Genomic DNA, 14641 nt, shown 5'->3' with positions numbered 1-14641 from the left:
ATTTTATTTAGCTGTCTTTTTCTGATTGCTTATATTAACTCTTTAATGGTCTAAAGGGTTTAACCCTTTAATGATCTAAACATGGGTCCAACAGAAGCATCTGCATTCCCTATGCTTCTATTTAGTGCATAGCGCCCATAGAGCACTATATAGCCAGCAAAAGAGAAGACCAAAGCTGCAATAAACCATGTCTGCCTTCTCCTGGGGTTGATCCCTGATGCTGCCAGATTGCAGAAGCTTTAATCCCTTGTCGTAAATTTACAATGTCAAGGAAATAAAGCCAGAACCAAGCTCAGTAAATTTATGACACTCATTCATTATTAGGTTAAACAGGGTTTCATATCAACTAAAATGGTTCAATAGCCCTTTTAAAAAAAAAAAAAAAAAAAAAAAAGGCTATTTTTAAACATAAAACTAGTTTGTGAAATTAAAATATTATGCAATTTGTCAAATTGTGAAAAACCTTTTGCCCGTGAGTATGCTCAGCTTCTCATCGACTTCTATACTGATTTCAATTAAACCTATAGAAGTCTATTATTAGCAGGTCAACATCCTGGACTAAATTATCCAGGACTAGTCTAGTGCAATACATAATGCACCAGATGTTAGAAACAATCCCGTACAAATCTATGGGAACGGTCTTCGCGTTAGTTTTCCTCTGGTATTTCACTACCATGCTGGAGGCCCATTCCTTCTTATGGTTAACACTTAGAAAGGGCTTTTCCTTCTAAATACAGTTATTACATATCCATGGATGCATTATGCTGCAATGAAATGTTAACTAAAATTGAATGGTAATATCACAATTTAACCTATCATTGATCATTATATATATATGCTGATTTAAATGGAACCTGTCACATTGTACATGCAATCTGATCTGTGGCAGCATAGTATAGAGAAGAAGGAGCTAAGCAGAATAATATATAGGTTTGTTGCAAAAGATTCCGTTTAACTTGTATTTTATTAATAGAAATCCCTTGTGTTTGTATGCATATGACTCCAGAAACAGCCCAACCACCAGAATTATGGATGCACCAGGAAAACCAAACTGGATCATATCTAGGACTTGCAACCTAGCAGGAGATACCGGTGACTCCGCTAGGACCAGTGTAACCATCAGAGGTGTTTACAGATACTACGATGGGGAAGGGCCTAGTACGGAGAGTGACGCCCATTAAGTTGAGACATGAAGGCATTAACAGCTGTTTAATTGCTAAATAAGAACAGTGTATGTAACAGCAAATTGCATAAATATTGTATTTAGTTGCATTCCTGTGTCATAACATACTGTATTGACCCTGTTACTGTTACCCGCCATATAGTGCTTATCAGGGTTGCCAACCTATTAAAAAGAAAATTCTGGACAATTGGACTCAAATCCACTGAAGGCCTAAACTTCTTACGGATGTTTGACAAGCAAGAGACTACACACCCCTAAAGACCACACCCCCTAAAGACCAGAATAGGAGCCAAAAGATGTACTTAGAATTACATTGCATGACAGGAGAAGTAGTACTGTGTAGTGATATATACATACATACACATTGTGGTCGATCGTCTGAATCGACTGCTCAGAGAGGTAGACACAGGAACGTTGTTTCTTTAAATTTTCCACGGGTTTATTTGGATACAGCATAAACCAGGGATTGATTTGCAACATACACGGCCTTTCTGGCCTAACAGCAAAGCAAAGTAAAAACAAATGGCACAGTCCATGTTCCTGAGAGGATCCGCTTGCTAAAGAAACAAACAAAGGGAAAAATATGTCCAACTTTTCTTCATCTCCTGGCACGCCCAACTGTTATGATCCCAATGGCAAGGATCTCAGAGATTACAGCAAAAGTCTGCAAACATAAATACCAGCTCATAGGGACGTGGTAACTAGGCTGACCATATACCTGATCCTAGCACAAACACTAACAGTAGCCGGGGAACGTGCCTACGTTGATCCTAGACGTCTCGCGCCAGCCGGAGAACTAACTAACCCTATCAGGGAAAATAAGACCTCTCTTGCCTCCAGAGAAAAGACCCCAAAGTAATACAAGCCCCCAACAAATAATAACGGTGAGGTAAGAAGAAAAGACAAACGTAAGAATGAACTAGATTTTAGCAAAGAGAGGCCCACTGACTAATAGCAGAAAATAGTAAGATGACTTATATGGTCAGCAAAAAACCCTGCAAAATATCCACGCTGAATATCCAAGAACCCCCAAACCGACTAACGGTGAGGGGGAAGAATATAAGCCCCCTAGAGCTTCCAGCAATATCAGGAATCACATTTTGTACAAGCTGAACAAAAATATGAACAAAGCAAAATAACAAAAAATAAGGAAGCAGGACTTAGCTTATCTTGCAAAGAACCAGGACCTGAAGACAGGAGCAAACAGAAATGAACTGATTACAACGATGCCCAGGCACTGGACTGAGAATCCAGGAAGTTTAAATAGCAACACCCCAGGCCTAACAAAGCAGGTGAGTACCAACCTGGTGAAAGACAATCCAAGTGCCAAAACACTAGTGACCACAAGAGGGAGCCAAGAAGTATAGTTCACAACAGTACCCCCCCTTTAAGGAGGGGTCACCGAACCCTCACCAAGACCACCAGGGCGACCAGGATGAGCAGCGTGGAAGGCACGAACCAAATCGGCCGCATGAACATCAGAGGCGGCCACCCAGGAATTATCATCCTGACCATAGCCCTTCCATTTGACCAAATACTGAAGCCTCCGTCTAGAGAGACGAGAATCCAAGATCTTCTCTACCACATACTCCAACTCGCCCTCAACCAACACCGGAGCAGGAGGCTCAACAGCAGGAACCACAGGCACAACGTACCGCCGCAACAAAGACCTATGGAACACGTTGTGAATGGCAAACGACACCGGAAGATCCAAACGAAAAGAAACCGGGTTAAGAACTTCCCAAATTTTATAAGGACCAATAAAGCGAGGCTTAAACTTAGGAGAGGAAACCTTCAGAGGGACATACCGAGAAGACAACCAAAGCAAATCCCCAACACGAAGTCGGGGGCCCACACCGCAGCGGCGGTTGGCAAAATGCTGAGCCTTCTCTCCTGTGACAACTTCAAGTTGTCCACCACATGATTCCAAATCCGCTGCAACCTATCCACCACGGAATCCACCCCAGGACAGTCAGAAGACTCAACATGACCCGAGGAGAAACGAGGATGAAAACCAGAGTTGCAGAAGAATGGCGAAACCAAAGTAGCGGAACTAGCCCGATTATTAAGGGCAAACTCCGCCAATGGCAAGAAGGTCACCCAATCATCCTGGTCCGCAGAAACAAAACATCTCAAATAAGCCTCCAGTGTCTGATTAGTTCGCTCCATTTGACCATTAGTCTGAGGATGGAAGGCAGATGAAAACGACAAATCAATGCCCATTTTAGCACAAAAAGATCGCCAGAATCTGGACACAAACTGGGATCCTCTGTCGGACACGATATTCTCCGGAATGCCGTGTAAACGAACCACATTCTGAAAAAACAAAGGAACCAGATCGGAAGAGGAACTTAGGCAAGGGTACCAAATGGACCATCTTGGAAAAACGATCACACACCACCCAGATGACAGACATTCCTTGAGACACCGGAAGATCAGAAATGAAATCCATGGAAATGTGTGTCCAAGGCCTCTTCGGGACGGGCAAGGGCAGAAGCAACCCGCTAGCACGAGAACAACAAGGCTTAGCCCGAGCACAAGTCCCACAGGACTGCACAAATTACCGCACATCCCGTGACAAGGAAGGCCACCAAAAGGACCTAGCCACCAAATCTCGGGTACCAAAAATTCCCGGATGCCCTGCCAACACCGAGGAATGAACCTCGGAAATGACTTTGCTGGTCCATTTATCAGGAACAAACAGTCTGTTGGGTGGACAAGAGTCAGGTCTACCAGCCTGAAATCTCTGCAACACACGTCGCAAATCAGGAGATATGGCCGACACGATTACTCCCTCTTTAAGAATACCAGCTGGCTCCGAGACTCCAGGAGAGTCAGGCACAAAGCTCCTAGAAAGAGCATCAGCCTTAACATTCTTCGAACCAGGCAGGTACGAGACCACAAAGTCAAAACGAGAGAAAAACAATGACCAACGAGCCTGTCTAGGATTCAGGCGCTTAGCAGACTCGAGATACATCAGATTTTTGTGATCAGTCAAGACCACCACACGATGCTTAGCACCCTCGAGCCAATGACGCCACTCCTCAAATGCCCACTTCATGGCCAACAACTCCCGATTACCAACATCATAGTTCCGCTCAGCAGGCGAAAACTTCCTAGAGAAAAAGGCACATGGTCTCATCACAGAGCAACCAGAGCCTCTCTGTGACAAAACAGCCCCAGCACCGATCTCAGAAGCATCCACTTCAACCTGAAAGGGAAGTGAGACATCAGGCTGGCACAAAACAGGCGCCGAAGTAAACCGGCGCTTCAGCTCCTGGAAGGCCTCCACGGCTGCAGGGGCCCAATTAGCCACATCAGAACCTTTCTTGGTCATATCCGTCAAAGGTTTAACAACGCTAGAAAAATTAGCGATAAAGCGACGGTAGAAATTAGCAAACCCCAAGAACTTCTGAAGACTCTTAACAGACGTGGGCTGAGTCCAATCATGAATAGCTCGGACCTTGACTGGGTCCATCTCCACAGCAGAAGGGGAGAAAATAAAACCCAAAAAGGAAACCTTCTGCACTCCAAAGAGACACTTTGAGCCCTTCACAAACAAAGCATTATCACGCAAAACCTGAAACACCATCCTGACCTGCTTTACATGAGAATCCCAATCATCCGAGAAAACCAGAATATCATCCAGATAAACAGTCATAAATTTATCCAGATACTTCCGGAAGATATCATGCATAAAGGACTGAAACACTGAAGGAGCATTAGAGAGCCCAAAGGGCATCACCAAGTATTCAAAATGACCTTCGGGCGTATTGAATGCAGTTTTCCATTAATCTCCCTGCCTAATACGCACAAGGTTGTACGCACCACGAAGATCTATCTTGGTGAACCACTTGGCACCCTTAATCCGAGCAAACAAGTCTGACAATAGTGGCAAAGGATACTGAAACTTAACAGTGATTTTATTCAGAAGCCGATAGTCTATACAAGGTCTCAAAGACCCGTCCTTCTTGGCCACAAAAAAGAATCCCGCACCAAGAGGGGAAGAGGATGGACGAATATGCCCCTTCTCCAAAGACTCCTTGACATAAGAACGCATCGCGGCATGCTCGGGTACAGACAAATTAAATAATCATCCCTTAGGAAATTTACTGCCAGGAATCAAATCTATAGCGCAGTCACAGTCCCTATGAGGAGGAAGATCACTGGACCTGGACTCACTGAATACATCCTGATAGTCACCCAAATACTCAGGAACCTCTGAAGGAGTAGAAGTAGCAATAAACACCGGCGGAGAATCGCAATGAATTCCCTGACAACCCCAACTCGACACAGACATAGCCTTCCAATCCAAAACAGGATTATGGGTCTGTAACCATGGCAGACCTAACACGACCAAATCATTCATTTTATGCAGAACAAGAAAACGAATCACCTCCCGATGTTCAGGAGTCATGCACATGGTCACTTGTGTCCAAAACTGTGCGGTTTATTTTCCGCCAGTGGCGTAGCATCAATTCCTCTGAGAGGAATAGGAATTTTTAAAGGCTCCAGGACAAAACCGCAGCGCTTGGCAAACGACAAGTCCATAAGACTCAGGGCAGCACCTGAATCCACAAACGCCATAACAGGGTAGGAAGACAATGAACAAATTAAAGTCACAGACAAAATAAATTTAGGCTGCAAATTACCAATGGAGACAGGACTGACAACCTTGGTTAGGCGTTTAGAGCATGCTGATATAACATGTGTAGAATCACCACAGTAAAAACACAGCCCATTCTGTCGTCTATGATTTTGTCGTTCGGTTCTAGTCAGGATTCTATCACATTGCATTGCTGGATCGGGGTTTCTATCACATTGCATTGAAACAGGTGTCTGTTCAGACAACACCGCCAGAGGATTAGCGGATTTGCGCTCCCGCAAACGCCGATCAATCTGAATAGCCAGCGCCATAGAATCATTCAGACTTGTAGGAATTGTGAAACCCACCATCACATTCTTAATGGCTTCAGAAAGGCCATTTCTGAAATTTGCGGCCAGAGCACATTCATTCCATTGAGTAAGCACGGACCATTTCCGAAATTTTTGGCAATACACTTCGGCTTCATCCTGGCCCTGAGAGATAGCCAGTAGAGCTTTTTCTGCCTGAATTTCAAAATTAGGCTCCTCATAAAGCAATCCGAGCGCCAGAAAAAACGCATCAATATCGGCCAATGCCGGATCTCCTGGCGCTAACGAGAAAGCCCAATCCTGAGGGTCGCCACGCAAAAAGGAGATAACAATTTTAACTTGCTGAGCTGAATCTCCAGACGAACGAGGTTTCAAAGATAGAAACAATTTACCATTATTCCTAAAATTCCTAAATTTAAATCGATCTCCAGAGAACAGCTCAGGAATAGGTATCTTAGGCTCAGACATAGGACTGCTAACAACAAAATCCTGAATGCTCTGCACTCGTGCAGCAAGCTGATCCACACTAGTAATCAAGGTCTGAACATTCATGTCTGCAGCAAAGCTTACAGCCACTCTGAGAAAAAGGGGAAGGAAGAAAGAGGAGAAAAAAAAACAAAAAAACTCAGAACTCCTTTTCTTTTAATCCCACTTCTGCAATGCATTAACTATTCATGGCCTGGCATACTGTTATGATCCCAATGGCAAGGATCTCAGAGATTACAGCAAAAGTCTGCAAACATAAATACCAGCTCATAGGGACGTGGTAACTAGGCTGACCATATACCTGATCCTAGCACAAACACTAACAGTAGCCGGGGAACGTGCCTACGTTGATCCTAGACGTCTCGCGCCAGCTGCAGAACTAACTAACCCTATCAGGGAAAATAAGACCTCTCTTGCCTCCAGAGAAAAGACCCCAAAGTAATACAAGCCCCCAACAAATAATAACGGTGAGGTAAGAAGAAAAGACAAACGTAAGAATGAACTAGATTTTAGCAAAGAGAGGCCCACTGACTAATAGCAGAAAATAGTAAGATGACTTATATGGTCAGCAAAAAACCCTGCAAAATATCCACGCTGAATATCCAAGAACCCCCAAACCGACTAACGGTGAGGGGGAAGAATATCAGCCCCCTAGAGCTTCCAGCAATATCAGGAATCACATTTTGTACAAGCTGGACAAAAATATGAACAAAGCAAAATAACAAAAAATAAGGAAGCAGGACTTAGCTTATCTTGCAAAGAACCAGGACCTGAAGACAGGAGCAAACAGAAATGAACTGATTACAACGATGCCAGGCACTGGACTGAGAATCCAGGAAGTTTAAATAGCAACACCCCAGGCCTAACGAAGCAGGTGATTACCAACCTGGTGAAAGACAATCCAAGTGCCAAAACACTAGTGACCACAAGAGGGAGCCAAGAAGTATAGTTCACAACACCCAACACCAAATGACTTAGAAGACTGACTATTTACCTCCTAAACCACACCCTGTGGTAGAAATATGGTGAATAGCCTCCCACCCACTCTACTCTGTTCACTAAATCTAGTCCTTAACATGGTCAATTAACCCCTCTCAGCACTTAGTGTGCTGGAACATTTTTCTAGGTTCACATCACTGAAGTTAACCTCAGTGACACATATCTCTCCTCCAGTACTTTGTCAGTGACTAGGTCGTATATCCCCCCCCCTGCCTAAACCAGGGGTTTTGGCACCTTCAGTCACCAGACAGGAAAGTCTGGGCATCTATGTTACCGTGCAATTTCCCAGGCCTGTGATCTACATGAAAGTTGAAGTCCTGGAGCCCAAGAAACCATCTAGTCACAGGGCATTCTTCCCCTTCCTTTCCCTCATCCATCTCAGGGGCGCATGATCTGACACTAGCCTGAACTTCCGGCCTAACAGGTAGTACCTCAGGGTGTCAGTTACCCATTTGATAGGCAAGCTTTCTTTTTCTGTAATGGCATAATTTCTCTCACAGAAGGGGAGTTTCCTACTTAAATACATGGCTGGATGTTCCGCCCCGTTTACTTTCTGGGACAGCACAGCTCCCAACCTGACCTCTGAGGCATCTGTCTTGACCACAAATTCCTACTGAAGTCAGGAGCAATCAAGACCGGCTGCTTACACAGGGCAATCTTCAACTCTTGGAAAGCCACCTCTGCTTCAGAAGCCATTTTGCCATCGATGTCTTCGTGCCCTTCAGAAGGTCGGTCAGGGGTGCGTGTCATGGTTCCCAATGGAAAGGGAACGTAAGAAACATATAAGTAACAAACGAGCTCTCGGGTGATGGAAACTCGAGTTGACCGTGAGCTAAATCTACCACACAACTAACAGTAGCCAGGGAGCATACCTACGGCTTCCTATATGCCACGCGCCAGCCGGAGGACTAACTACGCCTGGTAGAGGAAGAAACAGACCTGGCTTACCTCTAGGGAAATACCCCAAAAGATGATAGCAGCCCCCCACATGTAATAACGGTGAATTAAGAGGAAAAAACATACACAGTATGAAAATAGATTTAGCAAAGAGAGGTCCACTTACTAGATAGCAGAAGGATACAAAAGAGGACTTCACGGTCAACTGAAAACCCTTTCAAAAACCATCCTGAAATTACTTTAAGACTCCTGTGTCAACTCATGACACAGGAGTGGCAATTTCAGCCCGCAAGAGCTTCCAGCTACAGAGAATTACAAAAACTGCAAACTGGACAAAAGGTACAAAACAAAAGGACAAAGTCCACTTAGCTGATCAGCAGACTAGTAGCAGGAACATGCAACCGAAGGCTCTGGTTACAATGATGACCGGCAAGGAAATGACTGGAGAGCAAGGCTAAATAGGAAACTCCCAAACACTGATGGAAGCAGGTGAACAGAAGCAGCAAAGTGCAAACAAGTCACCAGTACCACCAGCAACCACCAGGGGAGCCCAAAAAGCGGATACACAACAGTACCCTCCCCTTAAGGAGGGGGCACCGAACCCTCACAAGAACCGCCAGGGCGATCTGGATGAGCCCTATGAAAGGCACGAACCAAATCCGAGGCATGAACATCAGAGGCAGTTACCCAAGAATTATCTTCCTGACCATAGCCTTTCCATTTAACCAGATATTGAAGTCTCCGTCTGGAAATATGGGAGTCCAAGATCTTCTCTACGACGTACTCCAATTCACCCTCCACCAGCACAGGAGCAGGAGGTTCAGTAGAAGGAACCACCGGTACCTCATATCTCCGCAACAACGACCGATGGAACACATTATGGATAGCGAAAGATGCCGGGAGGTCCAAACGAAAGGAAACAGGGTTAAGAATCTCCAAAATCCTATAAGGACCGATGAACCGAGGCTTAAATTTGGGAGAAGAAACCCTCATAGGGACAAAACGGGAAGACAACCACACCAAGTCCCCAACGCGAAGGTGGGGACCAACACGACGACGACGGTTAGCAAACTGCTGAGTCCTCTCCTGGGACAATTCCAAATTATCCACCACTTGTCCCCAAATCCGATGCAACCGATCCACCACAGCATCCACTCCAGGACAATCCGAAGATTCAACCTGACCAGATGAAAAACGCGGATGAAACCCTGAATTGCAAAAGAAAGGAGAAACCAAAGTGGCAGAACTAGCCCGATTATTAAGAGCAAACTCCGCCAACGGCAGAAAGGCAACCCAATCATCCTGATCCGCAGACACAAAACACCTCAAATAAGTCTCCAAAGTTTGATTAGTTCGCTCCGTCTGGCCATTGGTCTGAGGATGGAATGCAGACGAAAAGGACAAATCAATGCCCAACCTGGCACAGACTGCCCGCCAAAATCTAGACACGAACTGGGTACCCCTGTCAGAAACGATGTTTTCCGGAATACCATGCAAGCGAACCACATTTTGAAAAAACAGAGGGACCAACTCAGATGAGGAAGGCAACTTAGGCAATGGCACCAAATGAACCATTTTAGAAAAACGGTCACACACCACCCAGATGACAGACATCTTCTGAGAAACAGGGAGATCCGAGATAAAGTCCATAGAGATGTGCGTCCAAGGCCTCTTCGGAATAGGCAAGGGCAGCAACAACCCACTAGCCCTAGAACAACAAGGCTTGGCCCGAGCACACACATCGCAAGACTGCACAAAAACACGCACATCTCGAGACAGGGAAGGCCACCAGAAGGATCTAGCCACCAAATCTCTGGTGCCAAAAATTCCCGGATGACCTGCCAGAGTAGAAGAATGAACTTCCGAGATGACTCTAGTGGTCCACTCGTCAGGAACAAACAGTCTACCAGACGGACAATGATCAGGTCTATCCGCCTGAAATTCTTGCAAAGCACGCCGCAAATCTGGAGAGACAGCAGACAAAACCACTCCATCCTTAAGGACACCAGCAGGTTCAGAATTCCCAGGAGAGTCAGGCTCAAAACTCCTAGAAAGAGCATCTGCTTTCACATTCCTAGAACCCGGTAAGTACGAGACCACAAAATTAAACCGGGAAAAGAACAACGACCAACGTGCCTGTCTAGGATTCAGGCGCGTGGCAGACTCCAAATAAATTAAATTCTTGTGATCAGTCAAAACTACCACCTGATGTCTGGCACCCTCAAGCCAATGACGCCACTCCTCAAATGCCCACTTCATGGCCAAAAGCTCCCGATTACCAACATCATAGTTTCGCTCGGCGGCCGAAAATTTTCGCGAAAAGAACGCACAAGGTCTCATCACTGAGCAGTCGGAACTTTTCTGCGACAAAACCGCCCCCGCTCCGATCTCGGAAGCATCGACCTCAACCTGAAAGGGAAGAGAAACATCAGGCTGGCGCAACACAGGGGCAGACAAAAAGCGGCGCTTAAGCTCCCGAAAGGCCTCCACGGCAGCAGGGGACCAATTGGCAACATCAGCACCCTTTTTAGCCAAATCCATCAGAGGCTTAGCAACGCCAGAAAAACCAGCTATAAATCGACGATAAAAATTAGCAAAGCCCAAGAATTTCTGGAGACTCTTCAGAGAAGTAGGCTGCGTCCAGTCGTAAATAGCCCGAACCTTGACAGGGTCCATCTCAATAGAAGAAGGGGAAAAAATATACCCCAAAAATGAAATTTTTTGAACCCCAAAAACACACTTTGAACCCTTTACACACAAAGAATTCTCCCGCAAAACCTGAAAAACCCTCCTGACCTGCTGAACATGAGACTCCCAGTCATCAGAAAAAATCAAAATATCATCCAAGTACACAATCATAAATTTATCCAAATATTCACGGAAAATATCATGCATTAAGGACTGAAAGACAGAAGGTGCATTAGAAAGGCCGAAAGGCATTACCAAATACTCAAAATGGCCCTCAGGCGTATTAAATGCGGTCTTCCACTCATCCCCCTGCTTAATTCGCACCAAATTATACGCCCCACGAAGTTCAATCTTAGAGAACCACTTAGCCCCCCTTATGCGAGCAAACAAATCAGTCAGCAAAGGCAACGGATACTGATATTTGACTGTAATTTTATTCAGGAGACGATAATCAATACAAGGCCTCAGAGAGCCATCTTTTTTAGAGACAAAGAAAAAAACGGCTCCTAAAGGTGATGAAGAAGGACGAATATGTCCCTTTTCCAGGGACTCCTTAATATACTCGCGCATAGCAGCATGTTCAGGTACAGACAGGTTAAACAAACGACCCTTTGGAAATTTACTGCCAGGAATCAGATCTATGGCGCAATCACAATCCCTGTGAGGAGGGAGTGAACCAATCTTAGGCTCTTCAAAAATATCACGATAATCAGACAAAAATGCCGGAATCTCAGATGGAATAGATGACGAAATGGACACCATAGGAGTGTCCCCATGAGCCCCCCGACATCCCCAGCTTAACACAGACATAGCCTTCCAGTCAAGGACTGGGTTATGAGACTGTAACCATGGTAATCCAAGCACCAAAACATCATGTAAATTGTACAAAACAAGGAAGCGAATCACCTCCTGATGGTCTGGAGTCATACGCATAGTCACTTGCGTCCAGAACTGTGGTTTATTACAAGCCAAAGGTGTAGAATCAATACCCTTCAGAGGTATAGGGACTTCCAGAGGCTCTAAATCAAACCCACAGCGCCTGGCAAAGGACCAGTCCATAAGACTCAGAGCGGCGCCAGAGTCCACATAGGCATCCACGGTAATAACTGATAATCAACAAATCAAGGTTACAGACAAAATAAATTTGGACTGTAAAGTGCCAATTGAAATGGACTTGTCAACCTTCCTAGTACGCTTAGAGCATGCCGATATAACATGAGCAGAATCACCACAATAGAAGCATAACCCATTTTTACGCCTATTATTCTGCCGCTCGCTTCTGGATATAACTCTGTCACATTGCATTTTCTCTGGCGTCTCTTCAGAAGATACCGCCAAATGGTGCACGGGTTTGCGCTCCCGCAAACGCCGATCAATCTGAATTGCCATTGTCATGGACTCATTCAGACCTGTAGGCGCAGGGAACCCGACCATAACATCTTTAACGGCATCAGAAAGGCCCTCTCTGAAATTTGCCGCTAAGGCGCACTCATTCCACTGAGTAAGCACAGACCACCTACGAAATTTTTGGCAGTATATCTCCGCTTCATCTTGCCCTTGAGATAGGGCTATCAAAGCTTTTTCAGCTTGAATCTCCAAATTAGGTTCCTCATAAAGCAACCCTAAAGCCAGGAAAAACGCATCCACATTGAGCAACGCAGGATCCCCTGGTGCCAATGAAAATGCCCAATTTTGAGGGTCACCTCGCAGCAAAGAGATTACAATCTTAACCTGCTGGACAGGATCTCCTGAGGAGTGAGGTCTGAGAGAAAGGAATAATTTACAATTACATTTGAAATTCAAAAACCGAGATCTATCTCCGGAAAACACCTCTGGTGTAGGGATTTTAGGTTCAGAAATGGGAGCATGTATAACAAAATCTTGTAAATTTTGAACCTTCGTAGCAAGATTATTTAAACCTGCAGCCAAACTCTGAGGATCCATCTTAAAACAGGTGAGCTCAGAGCCATTCAAGGATTATAAGGAGAGAAAGGCAAAGGCTGTAATTAAAGCTGAAATACAACTGATCCAACTATGGAGCAAGCATAGAGGAAAAAGGGAAAAGAAAAAAAAAAATTTACAGACTTCTTTTTTCTCTCCTTTCTTCTGCCAATACGTTTAACACAGGCCGGTCATACTGTCATGGTTCCCAATGGCAAGGGAACGTAAGAAACATATAAGTAACGAACGAGCTCTCGGGTGATGGAAACTCGAGTTGACCGTGAGCTAAATCTACCACACAACTAACAGTAGCCAGGGAGCATACCTACGGCTTCCTATATGCCACGCGCCAGCCGGAGGACTAACTACGCCTGGTAGAGGAAGAAACAGACCTGGCTTACCTCTAGGGAAATACCCCAAAAGATGATAGCAGCCCCCCACATGTAATAACGGTGAATTAAGAGGAAAAAACATACACAGTATGAAAGTAGATTTAGCAAAGAGAGGTCCACTTACTAGATAGCAGAAGGATACAAAAGAGGACTTCACGGTCAACTGAAAACCCTTTCAAAAACCATCCTGAAATTACTTTAAGACTCCTGTGTCAACTCATGACACAGGAGTGGCAATTTCAGCCCGCAAGAGCTTCCAGCTACAGAGAATTACAAAAACTGCAAACTGGACAAAAGGTACAAAACAAAAGGACAAAGTCCACTTAGCTGATCAGCAGACTAGTAGCAGGAACATGCAACCGAAGGCTCTGGTTACAATGATGACCGGCAAGGAAATGACTGGAGAGCAAGGCTAAATAGGAAACTCCCAAACACTGATGGAAGCAGGTGAACAGAAGCAGCAAAGTGCAAACAAGTCACCAGTACCACCAGCAACCACCAGGGGAGCCCAAAAAGCGGATACACAACAGGTGCGGCTATGATGGGAACATTTGGGATAGTACATCCTGGCAACTGCGAAAACAGGTCCTGGATATGCTGAAGCAATTCTCGGCACTGTTGTTTCTGGGCCAGTGACAGTGTCTCCGTCACTGTAACATCCTCAACCCTGACTTCCAGATTGGCCCCCAGACACATAGCTTCTACTGCTTACCTTTCTTGCTGTGATTTTTTAAAAAGGTTGATGTGGTAAACCTGGAATGGTTTTCCTCTGCTTGGCTGGTGTACCTTATAGTTGACATCTCTCAAGCACCTCATATGGACCCCGCTACTTGGCCATAAATGTACTTTCAATCGTGGGGATCAACACCGACACCCGGTCTCTAGGGCTTAACTGTCTCAGCTTCGCATACCAATTGTAGACCCTGGTCTGGTCCTCTTGTGCTTGAAAGAGGCTTTTCTTCATGATTGGCATAACCCTCGCAATCCTGTCCTGCATCTGGGCCACATGCTTGATGATGCTTCGGTGGGGTGTAACCTCTGCTTCCCTGGTCTCTTCGCAATATCCAGAAGTCCCCGAGCGTGGACATACCAGGGTCACTGTTATGACCCCAATGGCGAGGGTCTCAGAGGAATGTGGAAG

General features: G+C 45.2%; 1 protein-coding gene across 1 annotated transcript in view; it reads right to left on the bottom strand.

The window, feature by feature from the left end:
• The window catches only part of LRIT3 (leucine rich repeat, Ig-like and transmembrane domains 3), a 63488-nt gene that overhangs the window by 1364 nt on the left and 47483 nt on the right, over window positions 1-14641 (bottom strand). The window lies entirely within an intron of this gene.

This window comes from Ranitomeya variabilis, chromosome 1, assembly GCF_051348905.1.
Source record: "Ranitomeya variabilis isolate aRanVar5 chromosome 1, aRanVar5.hap1, whole genome shotgun sequence".
Taxonomy (NCBI): domain Eukaryota; kingdom Metazoa; phylum Chordata; class Amphibia; order Anura; family Dendrobatidae; genus Ranitomeya; species Ranitomeya variabilis.
The sequence above is the reverse complement of the archived record's forward strand: the minus strand, read 5'-3'. Positions and strand labels throughout refer to the sequence as shown.